Source organism: Oncorhynchus gorbuscha, linkage group LG23, assembly GCF_021184085.1.
Source record: "Oncorhynchus gorbuscha isolate QuinsamMale2020 ecotype Even-year linkage group LG23, OgorEven_v1.0, whole genome shotgun sequence".
Taxonomy (NCBI): domain Eukaryota; kingdom Metazoa; phylum Chordata; class Actinopteri; order Salmoniformes; family Salmonidae; genus Oncorhynchus; species Oncorhynchus gorbuscha.
In genome coordinates, this window is record NC_060195.1 from 8,221,066 (window position 1) to 8,242,636 (window position 21,571).

At 46.4% G+C, this 21,571-nt stretch overlaps 1 pseudogene; it reads right to left on the reverse strand.

Moving 5' to 3' along the window:
* Nucleotides 1–2,721: 2,721 nt before the first annotated feature.
* The window catches only part of LOC124011269, a 37,362-nt pseudogene continuing 18,512 nt past the window's right edge, over nt 2,722–21,571 (reverse strand).

Genomic DNA, 21,571 nt, shown 5'->3' on the forward strand with positions numbered 1-21,571 from the left:
ACTCCAACTCCAACTGGTTGAATGGACTCCAACTCCAACTGGTTGAATGAACTCCAACTGGTTTAATGAAGTCCAACTGGTTTAATGAAGTCCAACTGGTTTAATGAACTCAAACTCCAACTGGTTGAATGAACTCCAACTGGTTTAATGAAGTCCAACTGGTTTAATGAACTCCAACTCCAACTGGTTTAATGAAGTCCAACTGGTTTAATGAACTCCAACTGGTTTAATGAACTCCAACTGGTTTAATGAACTCCAACTGGTTTAATGAACTCCAACTGGTTTAATGAAGTCCAACTGGTTTAATGAACTCCAACTCCAACTGGTTTAATGAACTCCAACTGGTTTAATGAACTCCAACTGGTTTAATGAACTCCAACTGGTTTAATGAACTCCAACTGGTTTAATGAACTCCAACTGGTTGAATGAACTCCAACTGGTTCAATGAACTCCAACTGGTTTAATGAACTCTAACTGGTTTATTGAACTCCAACTCCAACTGGTTTAATGAACTCCAACTGGTTTAATGAACTCCAACTGGTTGAATGAACTCCAACTGGTTTAATGAACTCCAACTGGTTTAATGAACTCCAACTGGTTTAATGAACTCCAACTGGTTGAATGGACTCCAACTCCAACTGGTTTAATGGACTCCAACTCCAACTGGTTGAATGGACTCCAACTCCAACTGGTTTAATGGACTCCAACTCCAACTGGTTGAATGGACTCCAACTCCAACTGGTTGAATGGACTCCAACTCCAACTGGTTGAATGAACTCCAACTGGTTTAATGAACTCCAACTGGTTGAATGGACTCCAACTCCAACTGGTTTAATGGACTCCAAGTCCAACTGGTTGAATGGACTCCAACTCCAACTGGTTTAATGAACTCCAACTGGTTTAATGAAGTCCAACTGGTTTAATGAACTCCAACTGGTTGAATGGACTCCAACTCCAACTGGTTGAATGGACTCCAACTCCAACTGGTTGAATGGACTCCAACTGGTTGAATGGACTCCAACTCCAACTGGTTGAATGGACTCCAACTCCAACTGGTTGAATGGACTCCAACTCCAACTGGTTGAATGGACTCCAACTGGTTGAATGGACTCCAACTGGTTGAATGGACTCCAACTGGTTTAATGAACTCCAACTGGTTTAATGAAGTTCAACTGGTTTAATGAACTCCAACTGGTTGAATGGTCTCCAACTCCAACTGGTTGAATGGACTCCAACTCCAACTGGTTGAATGGACTCCAACTCCAACTGGTTGAATGAACTCCAACTGGTTGAATGAACTCCAACTGGTTTAATGAACTCCAACTAGTTGAATGAACTCCAACTCCAACTGGTTGAATGAACTCCAACTGGTTGAATGAACTCCAACTGGTTGAATGAACTCCAACTGATTGAATGAACTCCAACTCCAACTGGTTGAATGAACTCCAACTCCAACTGGTTGAATGGACTCCAACTCCAACTGGTTGAATGAACTCCAACTGGTTGAATGGACTCCAACTCCAACTGGTTTAATGAACTCCAACTCCAACTGGTTGAATGGACTCCAACTGGTTTAATGAAGTCCAACTGGTTTAATGAACTCCAACTCCAACTGGTTTAATGAAGTCCAACTGGTTTAATGAAGTCCAACTGGTTTAATGAACTCCAACTGGTTTAATGAACTCCAACTGGTTTAATGAAGTCCAACTGGTTTAATGAACTCCAACTCCAACTGGTTTAATGAACTCCAACTGGTTTAATGAACTCCAACTGGTTTAATGAACTCCAACTGGTTTAATGAACTCCAACTGGTTTAATGAACTCCAACTGGTTGAATGAACTCCAACTGGTTCAATGAACTCCAACTGGTTTAATGAACTCTAACTGGTTTATTGAACTCCAACTCCAACTGGTTTAATGAACTCCAACTGGTTTAATGAACTCCAACTGGTTGAATGAACTCCAACTGGTTTAATGAACTCCAACTGGTTTAATGAACTCCAACTGGTTTAATGAACTCCAACTGGTTGAATGGACTCCAACTCCAACTGGTTTAATGGACTCCAACTCCAACTGGTTGAATGGACTCCAACTCCAACTGGTTGAATGGACTCCAACTCCAACTGGTTGAATGAACTCCAACTGGTTTAATGAACTCCAACTGGTTGAATGGACTCCAACTCCAACTGGTTTAATGGACTCCAAGTCCAACTGGTTGAATGGACTCCAACTCCAACTGGTTTAATGAACTCCAACTGGTTTAATGAAGTCCAACTGGTTTAATGAACTCCAACTGGTTGAATGGACTCCAACTCCAACTGGTTGAATGGACTCCAACTCCAACTGGTTGAATGGACTCCAACTGGTTGAATGGACTCCAACTCCAACTGGTTTAATGAAGTCCAACTGGTTGAATGAACTCCAACTCCAACTGGTTGAATGGACTCCAACTCCAACTGGTTGAATGGACTCCAACTCCAACTGGTTGAATGGACTCCAACTGGTTGAATGAACTCCAACTCCAACTGGTTGAATGGACTCCAACTGGTTGAATGAACTCCAACTCCAACTGGTTGAATGGACTCCAACTCCAACTGGTTGAATGGACTCCAACTCCAACTGGTTGAATGGACTCCAACTCCAACTGGTTTAATGAACTCCAACTGGTTTAATGAACTCCAACTGGTTTAATGAACTCCAACTCGAACTGGTTGAATGGACTCCAACTGGTTTAATGAACTCCAACTCCAACTGGTTGAATGGACTCCAACATACTCTATATAAACGTAGTAGGGCAATTTTCCTGAAGAAAACATTGTGGTGTTTGCTTCAGCTGTCCACTATTAATTTTTATGGTAGTAGAATAAGTTAAAAACAGCGGGGCGGCAGGGTAGCCAAGTGGTTATAGTGTTGGACCGGAAGGTTGCAAGTTCAAAGCCCTGAGCTGACAAGGTACAAATCTGTCATTCTGCCCATGAACAGGCAGTTAACCCACTGTTCCTAGGCTGTCATTGAAAATAAGAATTAGTTCTTAACTCACTTGCCTGGTTAAATAAATAAAGGTAAAAAGTTGAAGAACTTTTTTTGATGAAGGTCCCTTGCTGCTTTTGATGACTAGCATAAACAGTTGAAGAGCAGGACTATTCTGAAAAATGTCAACACTTGTTGAATTCTAGTGTACAGACAGTATAAACCAGCCTTTCGTTTTACAATAGACAGGAATTCTCTTAAATACACAATGTAACATCAGAATATCTCTCTCTCTAAATCTCTCGATTCAATTCAAGGGGCTTTATTGGCATGGGAAACATACAGTATGTTTACATTGCCAAAGCAAGTGAAATAGATAAACAAAAGTGAAATAAACAATAAAAAGTGACAGTAAATATCTCTCTCTCCAGACCTCCTCTGTCTTGTCAGCTCCCGTCCTGTCCTGTCAGCTGCAGTCCCTGTCTTGTCCTGTCCTGTCAGCTCCAGTCTTGTCCTGTCTCTCGCTCCTATGTCCTCTCTTCTCCTCTCCTCTTCTCTCCACTCCTGTGTTGTCCTTTCCACTCAGCCTCAGAATCTGTCTTCTTTGAAGGCCTCCTTCTTCATCACACCGCTGATGGTCTCAATCTCCACCTGGCGGGTCTGGTTCCTCTGCTTCTGAACACTGTTACGGATCCCATAACCAAAGTAGATGAGGAACCCTACAGACAGACATACAGAGACAGAGAGAGAGATCAGAGAGAGAGATCAGAGAGAGAGATCAGAGAGAGATCAGAGAGAGAGATCAGAGAGAGAGATCCGAGAGAACCCCGCCTCAACCCTCTGACATCCTGTATAGCCTCCAACCAACTTTAAACAACCCACACTCCTATTGATATCAGGTCAGATAGATAGAAAATGACTCATCCATCCCCACCAGCCTCCCAGTTTAGTGCTTGTGGCATGTATAATTGGGTAGAGAAGTGTTGGGTAGAGAACTTACCTACGGCCATCCAGATGGCGTATCTCATCCAGGTGTCTCGTCCTAACTGCACCATCAGGTAGACGTTGACGAACACACTAACTACCGGCAGCACGGGCAGGAAGGGCACCTGAGAGCAGACGGCAGGGGGTAAGAGAACTCTACTGTAATGTCAACATAAAGACACAAACAATGTACCACACAGGGTCCCGGGCCCAAAGGTAAACGTTCTGGAGTTCAAACATGATTGATATTACGATCTGTTAGGCTGCATCTGATCAATCTTGATAATATTTGTGAATCAGCGATGTTTGTATAGCCTGTGATAATGTCCTCTAATCAGCGATGTTTGGACAGCCTGTGATAATGTCCTCTAATCAGCGATGTTTGGACAGCCTGTGATAATGTCCTCTAATCAGCGATGTTTGTATAGCCTGTGATAATGTCCTCTAATCAGCGATGTTTGTATAACCTGTGATAATGTCCTCTAATCAGCGATGTTTGGACAGCCTGTGATAATGTCCTCTAATCAGCGATGTTTGTATAGCCTGTGATAATGTCCTCTAATCAGCGATGTTTGGACAGCCTGTGATAATGTCCTCTAATCAGCGATGTTTCAATAGCCTGTGATAATGTCCTCTAATCAGCGATGTTTGTATAGCCTGTGATAATGTCCTCTAATCAGCAATGTTTCAATAGCCTGTGATAATGTCCTCTAGTCAGCGATGTTTCAAAAGCCTGTGATAATGTCCTCTAGTCAGCAATGTTTCAATAGCCTGTGATAATGTCCTCTAATCAGCGATGTTTGGACAGCCTGTGATAATGTCCTCGAATCAGCTATGTTTCAATAGCCTGTGATAATGTCCTATAATCAGCAATGTTTGAATAGCCTGTGATAATGTCCTCTAGTCAGCGATGTTTCAATAGCCTGTGATAATGTCCTCTAGTCAGCGATGTTTCAATAGCCTGTGATAATGTCCTCTAATCAGCGATGTTTGGACAGCTTGTGATTAACGTTCTTTATATGCAGGTGTCCATCTTCCGACAGTGCTTCTCACCATGAAAGCAGCCTTGGCTTGGTTCTGTGGATGCCTCCAGATGACGATGACGAGGACCAGGAGGATGAAGGCTACGATGGACACACACACCATGCTCCAGATCTCCTGCCGCTGTATAGCGTCTATCGCTTGGGACAGCAGGACGCACAAACCACATACACACACCACTGGAGAGAGAGAGAGAGAGAGAGAGAGAGAGAGAGAGAGAGAGAGAGAGAGAGAGAGAGAGAGAGAGAGAGGAAGGGGGTGAGAGAAGAACAACTGAACAGAGAGAGAGGAAGGGGGTGAGAGAAGAACAACTGAACAGAGAGAGAGGAGGGTGAGAGAAGAACAATTGAACAGAGAGAGGAAGGGTGTGAGAGAAGAACAACTGAACAGAGAGAGGAAGGGGTGAGAGAAGAACAACTGAACAGAGAGAGTAAGGGGGTGAGAGAAGAACAACTGAACAGAGAGAGAGAGAGGGGAAGGGGGTGAGAGAAGAACAACTGAACAGAGAGAGAGGAAGGGGTGAGAGAAGAACAACTGAACAGAGAGAGGAAGGGGGTGAGAGAAGAACAACTGAACAGAGAGATAAGAAGGGGTGAGAGAAGAACAACTGAACAGAGAGATAGGAAGGGGTGAGAGAAGAGCAACTGAACAGAGAGAGGAAGGGGGTGAGAGAAGAACAACTGAACAGAGAGAGAGGAAGGGGGTGAGAGAAGAACAACTGAACAGAGAGAGAGAGAGGAAGGGGTGAGAGAATAACAACTGAACAGAGAGAGAGAGAGGAAGGGGTGAGAGAAGAACAACTGAACAGAGAGAGAGGAAGGGGTGAGAGAATAACAACTGAACAGAGAGAGAGAGAGGGGGGTGAGAGAAGAACAACTGAACAGAGAGAGAGGAAGGGGTGAGAGAAGAGCAACTGAACAGAGAGAGGAAGGGGTGAGAGAAGAACAACTGAACAGAGAGAGGAAGGGGTGAGAGAAGAACAACTGAACAGAGAGAGAAGGGGTGAGAGAAGAACAACTGAACAGAGAGAGGAAGGGGTGAGAGAAGAACAACTGAACAGAGAGAGAGGAAGGGGTGAGAGAAGAACAACTGAACAGAGAGAGAGAGGAAGGGGTGAGAGAAGAACAACTGAACAGAGAGAGAGGAAGGGGGTGAGAGAAGAACAACTGAACAGAGAGAGAGAAAGGGGGTGAGAGAAGAACAACTGAACAGAGAGAGAGAGGAAGGGGTGAGAGAAGAACAACTGAACAGAGAGAGAGGAAGGGGTGAGAGAAGAACAACTGAACAGAGAGAGGAAGGGGGTGAGAGAAGAACAACTGAACAGAGAGAGAGGAGGGTGAGAGAAGAACAACTGAACAGAGAGAGGAAGGGTGTGAGAGAAGAACAACTGAACAGAGAGAGGAAGGGGGTGAGAGAAGAACAACTGAACAGAGAGAGGAAGGGGGTGAGAGAAGAACAACTGAACAGAGAGAGAGAGAGAGGAAGGGGGTGAGAGAAGAACAACTGAACAGAGAGAGAGGAAGGGGGTGAGAGAAGAACAACTGAACAGAGAGAGGGAAGGGGGTGAGAACAGAGAGAAGAACAACTGAACAGAGAGAGAAGAAGGGGTGAGAGAAGAACAACTGAACAGAGAGAGAGAGAGGAAGGGGTGAGAGAAGAACAACTGAACAGAGAGAGAGAAGGGGGTGAGAGAAGAACAACTGAACAGAGAGAGAGGAAGGGGTGAGAGAAGAACAACTGAACAGAGAGAGGAAGGGGTGAGAAGAACAACTGGAGAGAGAGAAGAACAACTGAACAGAGAGAGGAAGAGCAACTGGGGAGGAAGGGGGTGAGAGAAGAACAACTGAACAGAGAGAGGAAGGGGTGAGAGAAGAACAACTGAACAGAGAGAGAGGAAGGGGTGAGAGAAGAACAACTGAACAGAGAGAGAGGAAGGGGGGTGAGAGAAGAACAACTGAACAGAGAGAGAGGAAGGGGGTGAGAGAAGAACAACTGAACAGAGAGAGAGGAAGGAGGTGAGAGAAGAACAACTGAACAGAGAGAGAGAGAAGGGGTGAGAGAAGAACAACTGAACAGAGAGAGAGAGGAAGGGGTGAGATAAGAACAACTGAACAGACAGAGGAAGGGGTGAGAGAAGAACAACTGAACAGGGAGGGGTGAGAGAAGAACAACTGAACAGAGAGAGAGAAGGGTGTGAGAGAAGAACAACTGAACAGAGAGGGGGGGTGAGAGAAGAACAACTGAACAGAGAGAGGAAGGGGTGAGAGAAGAACAACTGAACAGAGAGAGGAAGGGGTGAGAGAAGAACAACTGAACAGAGAGAGTAAGGGGTGAGAGAAGAACAACTGAACAGAGAGAGGAAGGGTGAGAGAAGAACAACTGAACAGAGAGAGGAAGGGGTGAGAGAAGAACAACTGAACAGAGAGAGGAAGGGGTGAGAGAAGAACAACTGAACAGAGAGAGGAAGGGGGTGAGAGAAGAACAACTGAACAGAGAGAGGAAAGGGGGTGAGAGAAGAACAACTGAACAGAGAGAGAGAAGGGGGGGTGAGAGAAGAACAACTGAACAGAGAGAGAAGGGGTGAGAGAAGAACAACTGAACAGAGAGAGGAAGGGGTGAGAGAAGAACAACTGAACAGAGAGAGAGGAAACAACTGGGGATGAGGGGTGAGAAAGAGCAACTGAACAGAGAGAGGAAGGGGGTGAGAGAAGAACAACTGAACAGAGAGAGAGGAAGGGGGTGAGAGAAGAACAACTGAACAGAGAGAGAGAGAGAGGAAGGGGGTGAGAGAAGAACAACTGAACAGAGAGAGAGAGAGGAAGGGGGTGAGAGAAGAACAACTGAACAGAGAGAGGAAGGGGTGAGAGAAGAGCAACTGAACAGAGAGAGGAAGGGGTGAGAGAAGAACAACTGAACAGAGAGAGAGGAAGGGGTGAGAGAAGAGCAACTGAACAGAGAGAGGAAGGGGTGAGAGAAGAACAACTGAACAGAGAGAGGAAGGGGTGAGAGAAGAACAACTGAACAGAGAGAGAGAGGAAGGGGTGAGAGAAGAACAACTGAACAGAGAGAGAGAGGAAGGGGTGAGAGAAGAACAACTGAACAGAGAGAGAGGAAGGGGGTGAGAGAAGAACAACTGAACAGAGAGAGAGGAAGGAGGTGAGAGAAGAACAGCTGAACAGAGAGAGAGAGGAAGGGGTGAGAGAAGAACAACTGAACAGAGAGAGAGAGGAAGGGGTGAGATAAGAACAACTGAACAGAGAGAGGAAGGGGGTGAGAGAAGAACAACTGAACAGGGAGAGAGGAGGGTGAGAGAAGAACAACTGAACAGAGAGAGGAAGGGTGTGAGAGAAGAACAACTGAACAGAGAGAGGAAGGGGGTGAGAGAAGAACAACTGAACAGAGAGAGGAAGGGGGTGAGAGAAGAACAACTGAACAGAGAGAGTAAGGGGGTGAGAGAAGAACAACTGAACAGAGAGAGAGGAGGGTGAGAGAAGAACAATTGAACAGAGAGAGGAAGGGTGTGAGAGAAGAACAACTGAACAGAGAGAGGAAGGGGTGAGAGAAGAACAACTGAACAGAGAGAGGAAGGGGGTGAGAGAAGAACAACTGAACAGAGAGAGGAAGGGGGTGAGAGAAGAACAACTGAACAGAGAGAGAGAGAGAGGAAGGGGTGAGAGAAGAACAACTGAACAGAGAGAGAGGAAGGGGTGAGAGAAGAACAACTGAACAGAGAGAGGAAGGGGTGAGAGAAGAACAACTGAACAGAGAGATAAGAAGGGGTGAGAGAAGAACAACTGAACAGAGAGATAGGAAGGGGTGAGAGAAGAGCAACTGAACAGAGAGAGGAAGGGGGTGAGAGAAGAACAACTGAACAGAGAGAGAGGAAGGGGTGAGAGAAGAACAACTGAACGGAGAGAGAGAGAGAGGAAGGGGGTGAGAGAATAACAACTGAACAGAGAGAGAGAGAGGAAGGGGGTGAGAGAAGAACAACTGAACAGAGAGAGAGGAAGGGGGTGAGAGAATAACAACTGAACAGAGAGAGAGAGAGGGGGTGAGAGAAGAACAACTGAACAGAGAGAGAGGAAGGGGTTAGAGAAGAGCAACTGAACAGAGAGAGGAAGGGGTGAGAGAAGAACAACTGAACAGAGAGAGGAAGGGGTGAGAGAAGACCAACTGAACAGAGAGAGAGGAAGGGGTGAGAGAAGAGCAACTGAACAGAGAGAGGAAGGGGGTGAGAGAAGAACAACTGAACAGAGAGAGAGGAAGGGGTGAGAGAAGAACAACTGAACAGAGAGAGAGAGGAAGGGGTGAGAGAAGAACAACTGAACAGAGAGAGAGGAAGGGGTGAGAGAAGAACAACTGAACAGAGAGAGAGGAAGGGGGTGAGAGAAGAACAGCTGAACAGAGAGAGAGAGGAAGGGGTGAGAGAAGAACAACTGAACAGAGAGAGAGAGGAAGGGGTGAGATAAGAACAACTGAACAGAGAGAGGAAGGGGGTGAGAGAAGAACAACTGAACAGGGAGAGAGGAGGGTGAGAGAAGAACAACTGAACAGAGAGAGGAAGGGTGTGAGAGAAGAACAACTGAACAGAGAGAGGAAGGGGGTGAGAGAAGAACAACTGAACAGAGAGAGGAAGGGGGTGAGAGAAGAACAACTGAACAGAGAGAGAGAGAGAGAACAACTGAACAGGAAGGGGGTGAGAGAAGAACAACTGAACAGAGAGAGAGGAAGGGGGTGAGAGAAGAACAACTGAACAGAGAGAGGAAGGGGGTGAGAGAAGAACAACTGAACAGAGAGATAAGAAGGGGTGAGAGAAGAACAACTGAACAGAGAGATAGGAAGGGGTGAGAGAAGAGCAACTGAACAGAGAGAGGAAGGGGGTGAGAGAAGAACAACTGAACAGAGAGAGAGGAAGGGGGTGAGAGAAGAACAACTGAACGGAGAGAGAGAGAGGAAGGGGGTGAGAGAATAACAACTGAACAGAGAGAGAGAGAGGAAGGGGGTGAGAGAAGAACAACTGAACAGAGAGAGAGGAAGGGGGTGAGAGAAGAACAACTGAACAGAGAGAGAGGAAGGGGTGAGAGAAGAGCAACTGAACAGAGAGAGGAAGGGGTGAGAGAAGAACAACTGAACAGAGAGAGGAAGGGGTGAGAGAAGACCAACTGAACAGAGAGAGAGGAAGGGGTGAGAGAAGAGCAACTGAACAGAGAGAGGAAGGGGGTGAGAGAAGAACAACTAAACAGAGAGAGAGGAAGGGGTGAGAGAAGAACAACTGAACAGAGAGAGAGAGGAAGGGGTGAGAGAAGAACAACTGAACAGAGAGAGAGAGGAAGGGGTGAGAGAAGAACAACTGAACAGAGAGAGAGGAAGGGGGTGAGAGAAGAACAACTGAACAGAGAGAGAGGAAGGAGGTGAGAGAAGAACAACTGAACAGAGAGAGAGAGGAAGGGGTGAGAGAAGAACAACTGAACAGAGAGAGAGAGGAAGGGGTGAGATAAGAACAACTGAACAGAGAGAGGAAGGGGGTGAGAGAAGAACAACTGAACAGAGAGAGAGGAGGGTGAGAGAAGAACAACTGAACAGAGAGAGGAAGGGTGTGAGAGAAGAACAACTGAACAGAGAGAGGAAGGGGGAAGGGGTGAGAGAAGAACAACTGAACAGAGAGAGGAAGGGGGTGAGAGAAGAACAACTGAACAGAGAGAGGAAGGGGTGAGAGAAGAACAACTGAACAGAGAGAGAGAAGGGGGGGTGAGAGAAGAACAACTGAACAGAGAGAGAGGAAGGGGTGAGAGAAGAACAACTGAACAGAGAGAGGAAGGGGTGAGAGAAGAACAACTGAACAGAGAGAGGAAGGGGAGAAGAACAACTGAGAGAAAGAGAGAAGAGCAACTGAACAGAGAGAGGAAGGGGGTGAGAGAAGAACAACTGAACAGAGAGAGAGGAAGGGGTGAGAGAAGAACAACTGAACAGAGAGAGAGGAAGGGGGTGAGAGAAGAACAACTGAACAGAGAGAGAGGAAGGGGGTGAGAGAAGAACAACTGAACAGAGAGAGAGGAAGGGGGTGAGAGAAGAACAACTGAACAGAGAGAAGGGGTGAGAGAAGAACAACTGAACAGAGAGAAGGAAGGGTGAGAGAAGAACAACTGAACAGAGAGAGGAAGGGGTGAGAGAAGAACAACTGAACAGAGAGAGGGAAGGGGTGAGAGAAGAACAACTGAACAGAGAGAGGAAGGGGTGAGAGAAGAACAACTGAACAGAGAGAGAGAAAGGGGTGAGAGAAGAACAACTGAACAGAGAGAGAGAAGGGGGTGAGAGAAGAACAACTGAACAGAGAGAGAGGAAAGGGGGTGAGAGAAGAACAACTGAACAGAGAGAGAGGAAGGGGTGAGAGAAGAACAACTGAACAGAGAGAGAGAGGAAGGGGTGAGAGAAGAACAACTGAACAGAGAGAGAGGAAGGGGTGAGAGAAGAACAACTGAACAGAGAGAGAGAGAAGGGGTGAGAGAAGAACAACTGAACAGAGAGAGAAGGGGTGAGAGAAGAACAACTGAACAGAGAGAGGAAGGGGGTGAGAGAAGAACAACTGAACAGAGAGAGAGAGGGGTGAGAGAAAAACAACTGAACAGAGAGAGGAAGGGTGTGAGAGAAGAACAACTGAACAGAGAGAGAAGGAAGGGGAGAGAGGAAGGGGGTGAGAGAAGAACAACTGAACAGAGAGAGGAAGGGGGTGAGAGAAGAACAACTGAACAGAGAGAGGAAGGGGTGAGAGAAGAACAACTGAACAGAGAGAGGAAGGGGTGAGAGAAGAACAACTGAACAGAGAGAGGGAAGGGGTGAGAGAAGAACAACTGAACAGAGAGAGAGGAAGGGGTGAGAGAAGAACAACTGAACAGAGAGAGGAAGGGGTGAGAGAAGAACAACTGAACAGAGAGAGGAAGGGGGTGAGAGAAGAACAACTGAACAGAGAGAGAGGAAGGGGTGAGAGAAGAACAACTGAACAGAGAGAGAGAAGGGGGTGAGAGAAGAACAACTGAACAGAGAGAGAGAAAGGGGGTGAGAGAAGAACAACTGAACAGAGAGAGAGAACAACTGAAGGGGGTGAGAGAAGAACAACTGAACAGAGAGAGAGGAAGGGGTGAGAGAAGAACAACTGAACAGAGAGAGAGGAAGGGGGTGAGAGAAGAACAACTGAACAGAGAGAGAGGAAGGGGTGAGAGAAGAACAACTGAACAGAGAGAGGAAGGGGTGAGAGAAGAAGAACAGGGTGAGAGAAGAACAACTGAACAGAGAGAGAGGAAGGGGTGAGAGAAGAACAACTGAACAGAGAGAGAGGAAGGGGTGAGAGAAGAACAACTGAACAGAGAGAGAGGAAGGGGTGAGAGAAGAACAACTGAACAGAGAGAGAGAAGGGGTGAGAGAAGAACAACTGAACAGAGAGAGAGGGAAGGGGTGAGAGAAGAACAACTGAACAGAGAGAGAGGAAGGGGGTGAGAGAAGAACAACTGAACAGAGAGAGGAAGGGGTGAGAGAAGAACAACTGAACAGAGAGAGAGGAAGGGGTGAGAGAAGAACAACTGAACAGAGAGAGAGAGGAAGGGGTGAGAGAAGAACAGACTGAACAGAGAGAGAGAGGAAGGGGTGAGAGAAGAACAACTGAACAGAGAGAGAGGAAGGGAGAGAGAAGAACAACTGAACAGAGAGTGAGAGAAGAACAACTGAACAGAGAGAGAGGAAGGGGTGAGAGAAGAACAACTGAACAGAGAGAGAGAAGGGGTGAGAGAAGAACAACTGAACAGAGAGAGGAAGGGTGTGAGAGAAGAACAACTGAACAGAGAGAGAGAAGAGAGAAGAACAACTGAACAGAGGAGGAAGGGGGTGAGAGAAGAACAACTGAACAGAGAGAGGAAGGGGGTGAGAGAAGAACAACTGAACAGAGAGAGGAAGGGGGTGAGAGAAGAACAACTGAACAGAGAGAGGAAGGGGGTGAGAGAAGAACAACTGAACAGAGAGATAGGAAGGGGTGAGAGAAGAGCAACTGAACAGAGAGAGGAAGGGGGTGAGAGAAGAACAACTGAACAGAGAGAGAGGAAGGGGTGAGAGAAGAACAACTGAACAGAGAGAGAGAAGAACAACTGAACAGGGAGAGGAAGGGGGTGAGAGAAGAACAACTGAACAGAGAGAGAGGAAGGGGTGAGAGAAGAACAACTGAACAGAGAGAGGAAGGGGGTGAGAGAAGAACAACTGAACAGAGAGAGGGGGTGAGAAGGAACAGAGAGAGGAAGGGGTGAGAGAAGAACAACTGAACAGAGAGAGAGGGGTGAGAGAAGAACAACTGAACAGAGAGAGGGAAGGGGTGAGAGAAGAACAACTGAACAGAGAGAGGAAGGGGTGAGAGAAGAACAACTGAACAGAGAGAGGAAGGGGGTGAGAGAAGAACAACTGAACAGAGAGAGGAAGGGGGGTGAGAGAAGAACAACTGAACAGAGAGAGGAAGGGGGTGAGAGAAGAACAACTGAACAGAGAGAGGAAGGGGGTGAGAGAAGAACAACTGAACAGAGAGAGAGAAGGGGTGAGAGAAGAACAACTGAACAGAGAGAGGAAGGGGTGAGAGAAGAACAACTGAACAGAGAGAGAGGAAGGGGTGAGAGAAGAACAACTGAACAGAGAGAGAGGAAGGGGTGAGAGAAGAACAACTGAACAGAGAGAGAGAAGGGGGTGAGAGAAGAACAACTGAACAGAGAGAGAGGAAGGGGTGAGAGAAGAACAACTGAACAGAGAGAGAGAGAAGAACAAGGAGGAGGAAGGGGTGAGAGAAGAACAACTGAACAGAGAGAGGAAGGGGTGAGAGAAGAACAACTGAACAGAGAGAGGGAAGGGGTGAGAGAAGAACAACTGAACAGAGAGAGGAAGGGGTGAGAGAAGAACAACTGAACAGAGAGAGAGAAAGGGGTGAGAGAAGAACAACTGAACAGAGAGAGAGGAAGGGGTGAGAGAAGAACAACTGAACAGAGAGAGAGAAGGGGTGAGAGAAGAACAACTGAACAGAGAGAGAGAGAAGGGGTGAGAGAAGAACAACTGAACAGAGAGAGAGAAGGGGGTGAGAGAAGAACAACTGAACAGAGAGAGGAAGGGGTGAGAGAAGAACAACTGAACAGAGAGAGAGGAAGGGGTGAGAGAAGAACAACTGAACAGAGAGAGAGGAAGGGGTGAGAGAAGAACAACTGAACAGAGAGAGAGAGGAAGGGGTGAGAGAAGAACAACTGAACAGAGAGAGAGAAAGGGGTGAGAGAAGAACAACTGAACAGAGAGAGAGAGGAAGGGGTGAGAGAAGAACAACTGAACAGAGAGAGAGAGGAAGGGGTGAGAGAAGAACAACTGAACAGAGAGAGAGGAAGGGGTGAGAGAAGAACAACTGAACAGAGAGAGAGAAGAACAACTGAACAGGGGGTGAGAGAAGAACAACTGAACAGAGAGAGAGGAAGGGGTGAGAGAAGAACAACTGAACAGAGAGAGAGAGGAAGGGGTGAGAGAAGAACAACTGAACAGAGAGAGAGGAAGGGGGTGAGAGAAGAACAACTGAACAGAGAGAGAGGAAGGGGGTGAGAGAAGAACAACTGAACAGAGAGAGGAAGGGGGTGAGAGAAGAACAACTGAACAGAGAGAGAGGAAGGGGTGAGAGAAGAACAACTGAACAGAGAGAGAGGAAGGGGGTGAGAGAAGAACAACTGAACAGAGAGAGAGAGAAGAACAACTGAACAGAGAAGGGGGGGTGAGAGAAGAACAACTGAACAGAGAGAGAGAGAGAAGGGGTGAGAGAAGAACAACTGAACAGAGAGAGAGAGAGGAAGGGGTGAGAGAAGAACAACTGAACAGGAGAGAGAGAAAGGGGGTGAGAGAAGAACAACTGAACAGAGAGAGAGAGAAGGGGGAAGAGAGAAGAACAACTGAACAGAGAGAGAGAGAAGGGGTGAGAGAAGAACAACTGAACAGAGAGAGAGGAAGGGGTGAGAGAAGAACAACTGAACAGAGAGAGAGAGAGAGAGAAAGAACAACTGAACAGAGAGAGAGAGAAGGGGGTGAGAGAAGAACAACTGAACAGAGAGAGAGGAACGGGGTGAGAGAAGAACAACTGAACAGAGAGAGAGGAAGGGGTGAGAGAAGAACAACTGAACAGAAAGAGAGGAAGGGGATGAGAGAAGAACAACTGAACAGAGAGAGAGGAAGGGGGTGAGAGAAGAACAACTGAACAGAGAGAGAGGAACGGGGTGAGAGAAGAACAACTGAACAGAGAGAGAGGAAGGGGTGAGAGAAGAACAACTGAACAGATAGAGAGGAAGGGGTGAGAGAAGAACAACTGAACAGATAGAGAGGAAGGGGTGAGAGAAGAACAACTGAACAGAGAGAGAGGAGGCCGATGGAAGAATGTCTGAAAGAAAGGGTGGAAGGCTACATAATGTCCCACTGCAGATACTACAGCACCTTTAAAATGTATACAATCTTTGAATAATATTACTCGTCAACTTTAAAGACAGATTGATTGGAGATTTCTTGTCAAAGCGTTATGCCTACCAGAAAAGACAGTCAAACTTGTGACTGTTTTTGAGGTGCCCGATGTTGGGAATGATGGCGGTTTGAGACAACCAAACTTGGTGCTTAATTCAAGGATCTGTAGATCTGAGTCTTCTGATTGGGTCTCTTGGTACCTAGATGTTACAAAGTCAACTTAGTACCTTTTATTTAGCTAAATAGACAATGGCTGTTTATCTAAGTTTGGATATTTGGGAAATACTCACCTAAGTATAAGAATGCATATAGCCACAAGTGTGTAGGCAAAGAGTGTCCCAATTGACATCATGTCAACCAAAGCTTTCAGGTCAAACACCAGGGCCATTATCGCTGGAAAGGAAAACAAACAAGCATTCAAGTATTTACCGTAGATAAATCATCACACAAAATATATCATAAGCCAAACACAACAAACTCTTCATATCTCTACGAGAGAAAGAGAACGAGAGAGAGAGAGATAGAGAGGGTTGGGGTGATACCTGCTACGACCCGGAGGAGAGGGTAGAGAGAGAGATAGAGAGGGTTGGGGTGATACCTGCTATGACCCGGAGGAGAGGGTAGAGAGAGAGATAGAGAGGGTTGGGGTGATACCTGCTATGACCCGGAGGAGAGGGTAGAGAGAGAGATAGAGAGGGTTGGGGTGATACCTGCTATGACCCGGAGGAGAGGGTAGAGAGAGAGATCGAGAGGGTTGGGGTGATACCTGCTACGACCCGGAGGAGAGGGTAGAGAGAGAGAGATAGAGAGGGTTGTGGTGTTACCTGCTACGACCCGGAGGAGAGGGTAGAGAGAGAGATCGAGAGGGTTGTGGTGTTACCTGCTACGACCCGGAGGAGAGGGTAGAGAGAGAGATCCAGAGGGTTGTGGTGTTACCTGCTACGACCCGGAGGAGAGGGTAGAGAGAGAGATAGAGAGGGTTGTGGTGTTACCTGCTACGACCCGGAGAAGAGGGTAGAGAGAGAGATAGAGAGGGATGGGGTGTTGCCTGCTATGACCCGGAGAAGAGGGTAGAGAGAGAGATAGAGAGGGATGGGGTGTTGCCTGCTATGACCCGGAGAAGAAGGTAGAGAGAGAGATAGAGAGGGTTGTGGTGTTACCTGCTACGACCCGGAGGAGAGGGTAGAGAGAGAGATAGAGAGGGTTGTGGTGTTACCTGCTACGACCCGGAGGAGAGGGTAGAGAGAGAGATCGAGAGGGTTGTGGTGTTACCTGCTACGACCCGGAGGAGAGGGTAGAGAGAGAGATCGAGAGGGTTGTGGTGTTACCTGCTACGACCCGGAGGAGAGGGTAGAGAGAGAGATAGAGAGGGTTGGGGTGATACCTGCTACGACCCGGAGGAGAGGGTAGAGAGAGAGAGATTAGAGAGGGTTGTGGTGATACCTGCTACGACCCGGAGGAGAGGGTAGAGAGAGAGAGATAGAGAGGGTTGGGGTGATACCTGCTACGACCCGGAGGAGAGGGTAGAGAGAGAGAGATAGAGAGGGTTGTGGTGATACCTGCTACGACCCGGAGGAGAGGGTAGAGAGAGAGAGATAGAGAGGGTTGGGGTGATACCTGCTACAACCCGGAGGAGAGGGTAGAGAGAGAGAGAGATAGAGAGGGTTGGGGTGATACCTGCTACGACCCGGAGGAGAGGGTAGAGAGAGAGAGATAGAGAGGGTTGGGGTGTTACCTGCTACAACCCCGGAGGAGAGGGTAGCGATGACAGGACTTTGTCTGGCGCTGACCTTACTGAGGGGCTTGAAGAGGAGGCCGTCTCTGGCCATAGCAAACAGTACGCGGGGCATAGGGAACATGGAACCCAACAGACTGTACAGGAGACAGACAGACAGACACAAAGAGCAATCAGACATGTTACAGTCTCAGGTTTATGCCCCAAATGGCACCACTACTTTTGACCAGGGCCAATAGGGTAGTGCACTATAAAGAGATAAGGGTGCCATTTGGCATGCAGACTCAGCACAGGACCACGTTACAATCTCAGAAAAACAGCTATAACAACAGAACACGAGGCTAGATTTACAAATCATTTGCAACCTGGTAACTATGGTTTATCTCGTTTTAGAAAGGAGACAGACAGACAGACAGACAGACAGACAGACAGACAGACAGACAGACAGACAGACAGACAGACAGACAGACAGACAGACAGACAGACAGACAGACAGACAGACAGACAGACAGACAGACAGACAGACAGACAGACAGACAGACAGACAGACAGACAGACAGACAGACAGACAGACAGACAGACAGACACACAGACAGACAGACAGACACACAGACAGACAGACAGACAGACACACACACACACACAGACATACTAACTGAAATGATGCCTGACCAGGGACTTCCCGCGTTCTCCTACCTACCTGGTGGAGAGGGCGCAGAGCTAGCCGACAGCCACCACATACTTGGCGGGCCCCCAGCCGATGTACATGAAGGCCACGGGCAGCGGGCTGTTAACATTCAGCATGTAGTAGGGCATCATCAGAGTGAGGGCTGCCGACACGGCGAAGTAGGCCAGGAAACAAATGAGGAGAGACGCCACAATGCCCAGCGGGATGGACTTCTGAGGGTTCTTCACCTCCTCACCTGGAGAGAGACAATGAATGGATGAATGAATGACGCGCTGTCAATCAATCAGTCCATAAGTCGATTGGGGTTGATTGATATTACGATCTGTTAGGCTGCATCTGATAATGGTTGATAATATTTGTGAATCAGCGATGTTTGTATAGCCTGTGACAATGTCCTCTTATCAGCGACGTCAGTAGAATGGTCAATCAGTCGATCAATCAGCCAATATCGATCAATTAAGCAAGCAAAGTTTAATCATGAAGAATATCGACTGTTACAATATGCCTAAACATTCACCCCAAAAAAGTATTCTGAGTAGAGTAGACATTACCAAAGATACTGTATGGATAAAGCTTGGAGAAGCGCCTGGCTTTATTAATGTTTCTGATGTATATAGGTTAGTGTCTCTGTGCATGTTCAAAGATCAAAGCAGGTAGGCCTACTTGTTGTGGCGATGCAGTCGAAGCCTACGAAGGCGTAGAAACAGGTAGCGGCTCCAGAGATTGTCCCTTCGAAACCGTACGGGAAGAACCCTCCAGCCCCATACATACTGGTCACGTTGACTGTAGAGGTTAGGTTCCTGGAGAAGTCACAATACAGGACATATATACTGGTCACAGTGACTGTGGAGGTTAGGTTCCTGGAGAGGTCACAATGTAGGAAATGTTTGCAAAACGATGAGAGATAAAACAGAAATACCTTAGTTGCATAAGTATTCCGATCATTTTGCAATGAGACTCAAAATTGAGCTCAGATTCATCCTGTTTACATTGCTCATCCTTGAGATGTTTCTACAACTTAATTGGAGTCCACCTGTTGTAAATTATATTGACTGGACATGATTTGGAAAGGCACACACCTGTCAATATAAGGTGCCACAGTTGACAGTGTATGTCAGAGCCAAAACCAAACCATGAGGTCGAAGGAATTCTCCGTAGAGCTCAGATACAGGGTTGTGTTGAGGCACAGATCTGGGGAAAGGTACCAAAACAAGCCATTCCTCAGTAAAAGGCACATGGTAGCCTGCTGGTGTTTGCAAAACGGCACCTAAAGGACCCTCAGACCCTGAGAAACAAGATTCTCTGGTCTGATGAAAACAAGATTGAACTCTTTGGCCTGAATACCAAGCCTCATGTCTAGGGGAAACCTAGCACCATCCCTACGGTGAAGCATGGTGGTGGCAGCATCATGCTGTGGGGATGTTTTTCAGCGGCAGGGACTGGGAGACTAGTCAGGATCGATGCAAAGATGAACGGAGAAAAGTACAGGGCGATCCTTGAGGTCAAAATAATTATGTAAATGTGATATTTAGGTTTTAATTTTTTTTAACTTAGCAAGCATTTCTAAAAACGTGTATTTGCTTTGTCATTATGGGGGGGGGGGTTGTGTGTAGATTGATGAGGGAAATAAACATTATTTCATCCATTTTAGAATTATGCTGTAACGTAACAAAATGTGGAAAAAGTCAAGGGGTCTGAATACTTTCCGAATGCACTGACTGTAGAAGTTAGGTTCCTAGAGAGGTCACAATAGGTCACAGTCAACTTAGTGTATGTAAACGTGTGGCCCACTGGAATTGTGATACAATGAATTATAAGTGAAATGATCTGTCTGTAAACAATTGTTGGAAAATGAATTGTGTCATGCATAAAGTAGATGTCCTAACCGACTTGCCAAAACTATAGTTTGTTAACAAGAAATGTGTGGAGTGGTTGAAAAACGAGTTTTAACGACTCCAACCTAAGTGGATGTAAACTTCCGACTTCAACTGCATGTATATATATATATATATATATATATATATATATATATATATATATATATATATATATATATATATATATATATATATAGGGTTGCAAAATTCTAGTAACTTTCCCAATCTTCCCTGGTTTTCCAGAAATCTCGGTTGAAAGATTCACGTTAATATTTCCTGCTAATACCACGGCTATAACACGCTCACACACATTTGCCAGTAGAAATGTGTTCAACAACCACTGAAGTTTCTAGCACGTTTGGTATGATAAAGGATATCTCATGTATTGTAATGAAACATACTGTAATTCCGCCGTAGCGTTGATGAGCACCTCCTGACTGATCTGCCAGTTACCGACGTCTCCCTTGACAACGCCCGCTACAATGACAAACAGAAGCACCAGGATGTTGACGGCCGTGAAGATCTTGTTGACTATTGCCGATTCCTGGACACCAAAGGCCAGCAGACCTTCACAGGACAGAAACACGTGAAACGTGTTCATCATCATCATCATCATCATCATCATCATCATCATCAGTACCAGACAGTTTTAATGTCGCTATGCTATTAAACGAACAAGTGATCAATCAGTCAATCAATCTGATTTAGTTTACCTGCCAGGAGCATAATGAGCCCAGCAGCAAAGAAGTCTGGGTATTCTGCGAGGCCCGGGAAGCCCATGTAAAGGTTTTCTTTGAAGAAATTCCCCATGACGTTGCCGATGAGGTCATCAAAGGTTCCGCTCCAAGCCCTCGCCACGCTAGACGTCCCTGACAGGATAATTGATGAGAGGAGATTAGCCAACATGACAATAGCTGGATCAATCAATCAACCAACCTTTTACACTGGTGGGAATCGGCTTTTATGGATAGGGCTAAATTCAAATGTCTCTTACAGAAGAAATGTATAAAACACACACATAACCATGGTAGCAATTGAAAGGGAACAGTTTAGAGATACTGTGAAAATAATTAAACCAAAGGTGAGAGGACACAACAGTTCACCTGACACAAGACTGAATTCAAACATTAAACTGTTGATTTTAATGCGCATTTGACATTTACTGTACTTTTTTACTTTTCGCCACATTTGTTTGACAACGAAATCTGAAAATGCTCTTGGATACATTCAGTAACATGTTGAGAATATTCCTGGAAAATGTGGAGTAGGTGCAACATAAGACAAGAAAATTACAAAGGTTTGAGTGAGAGGACTAACTAGAGTCTCCAAGTGGACAGACATGTCCACAGTTTCTCAGTAATTATTGTTATGTTCTATAAGGTGCTTTTTAGACCTACTGTAGCTTTGCCAGTTGGGTAACTAGAGCAGGCAGACGTGTAGTACATTTACATTTACATTTAAGTCATTTAGCAGACGCTCTTATCCAGAGCGACTTACAAATTGGTGCATTCACCTTATGACATCCAGTGGGACAGTCACATCCAGTGGGACAGTCACATCCAGTGGGACAGTGTAGCTTTGCCAGTTGGGTAACTAGAGCAGGCAGACGTGTAGTACTGTAGCTTTGCCAGTTGGGTAACTAGAGCAGGCAGACGTGTAGTACTGTAGCTTTGCCAGTTGGGTAACTAGAGCAGGCAGACGTGTAGTACTGTAGCTTTGCCAGTTGGGTAACTGTAGCTTTGCCAGTTGGGTAACTAGAGCTTTGCCAGTTGG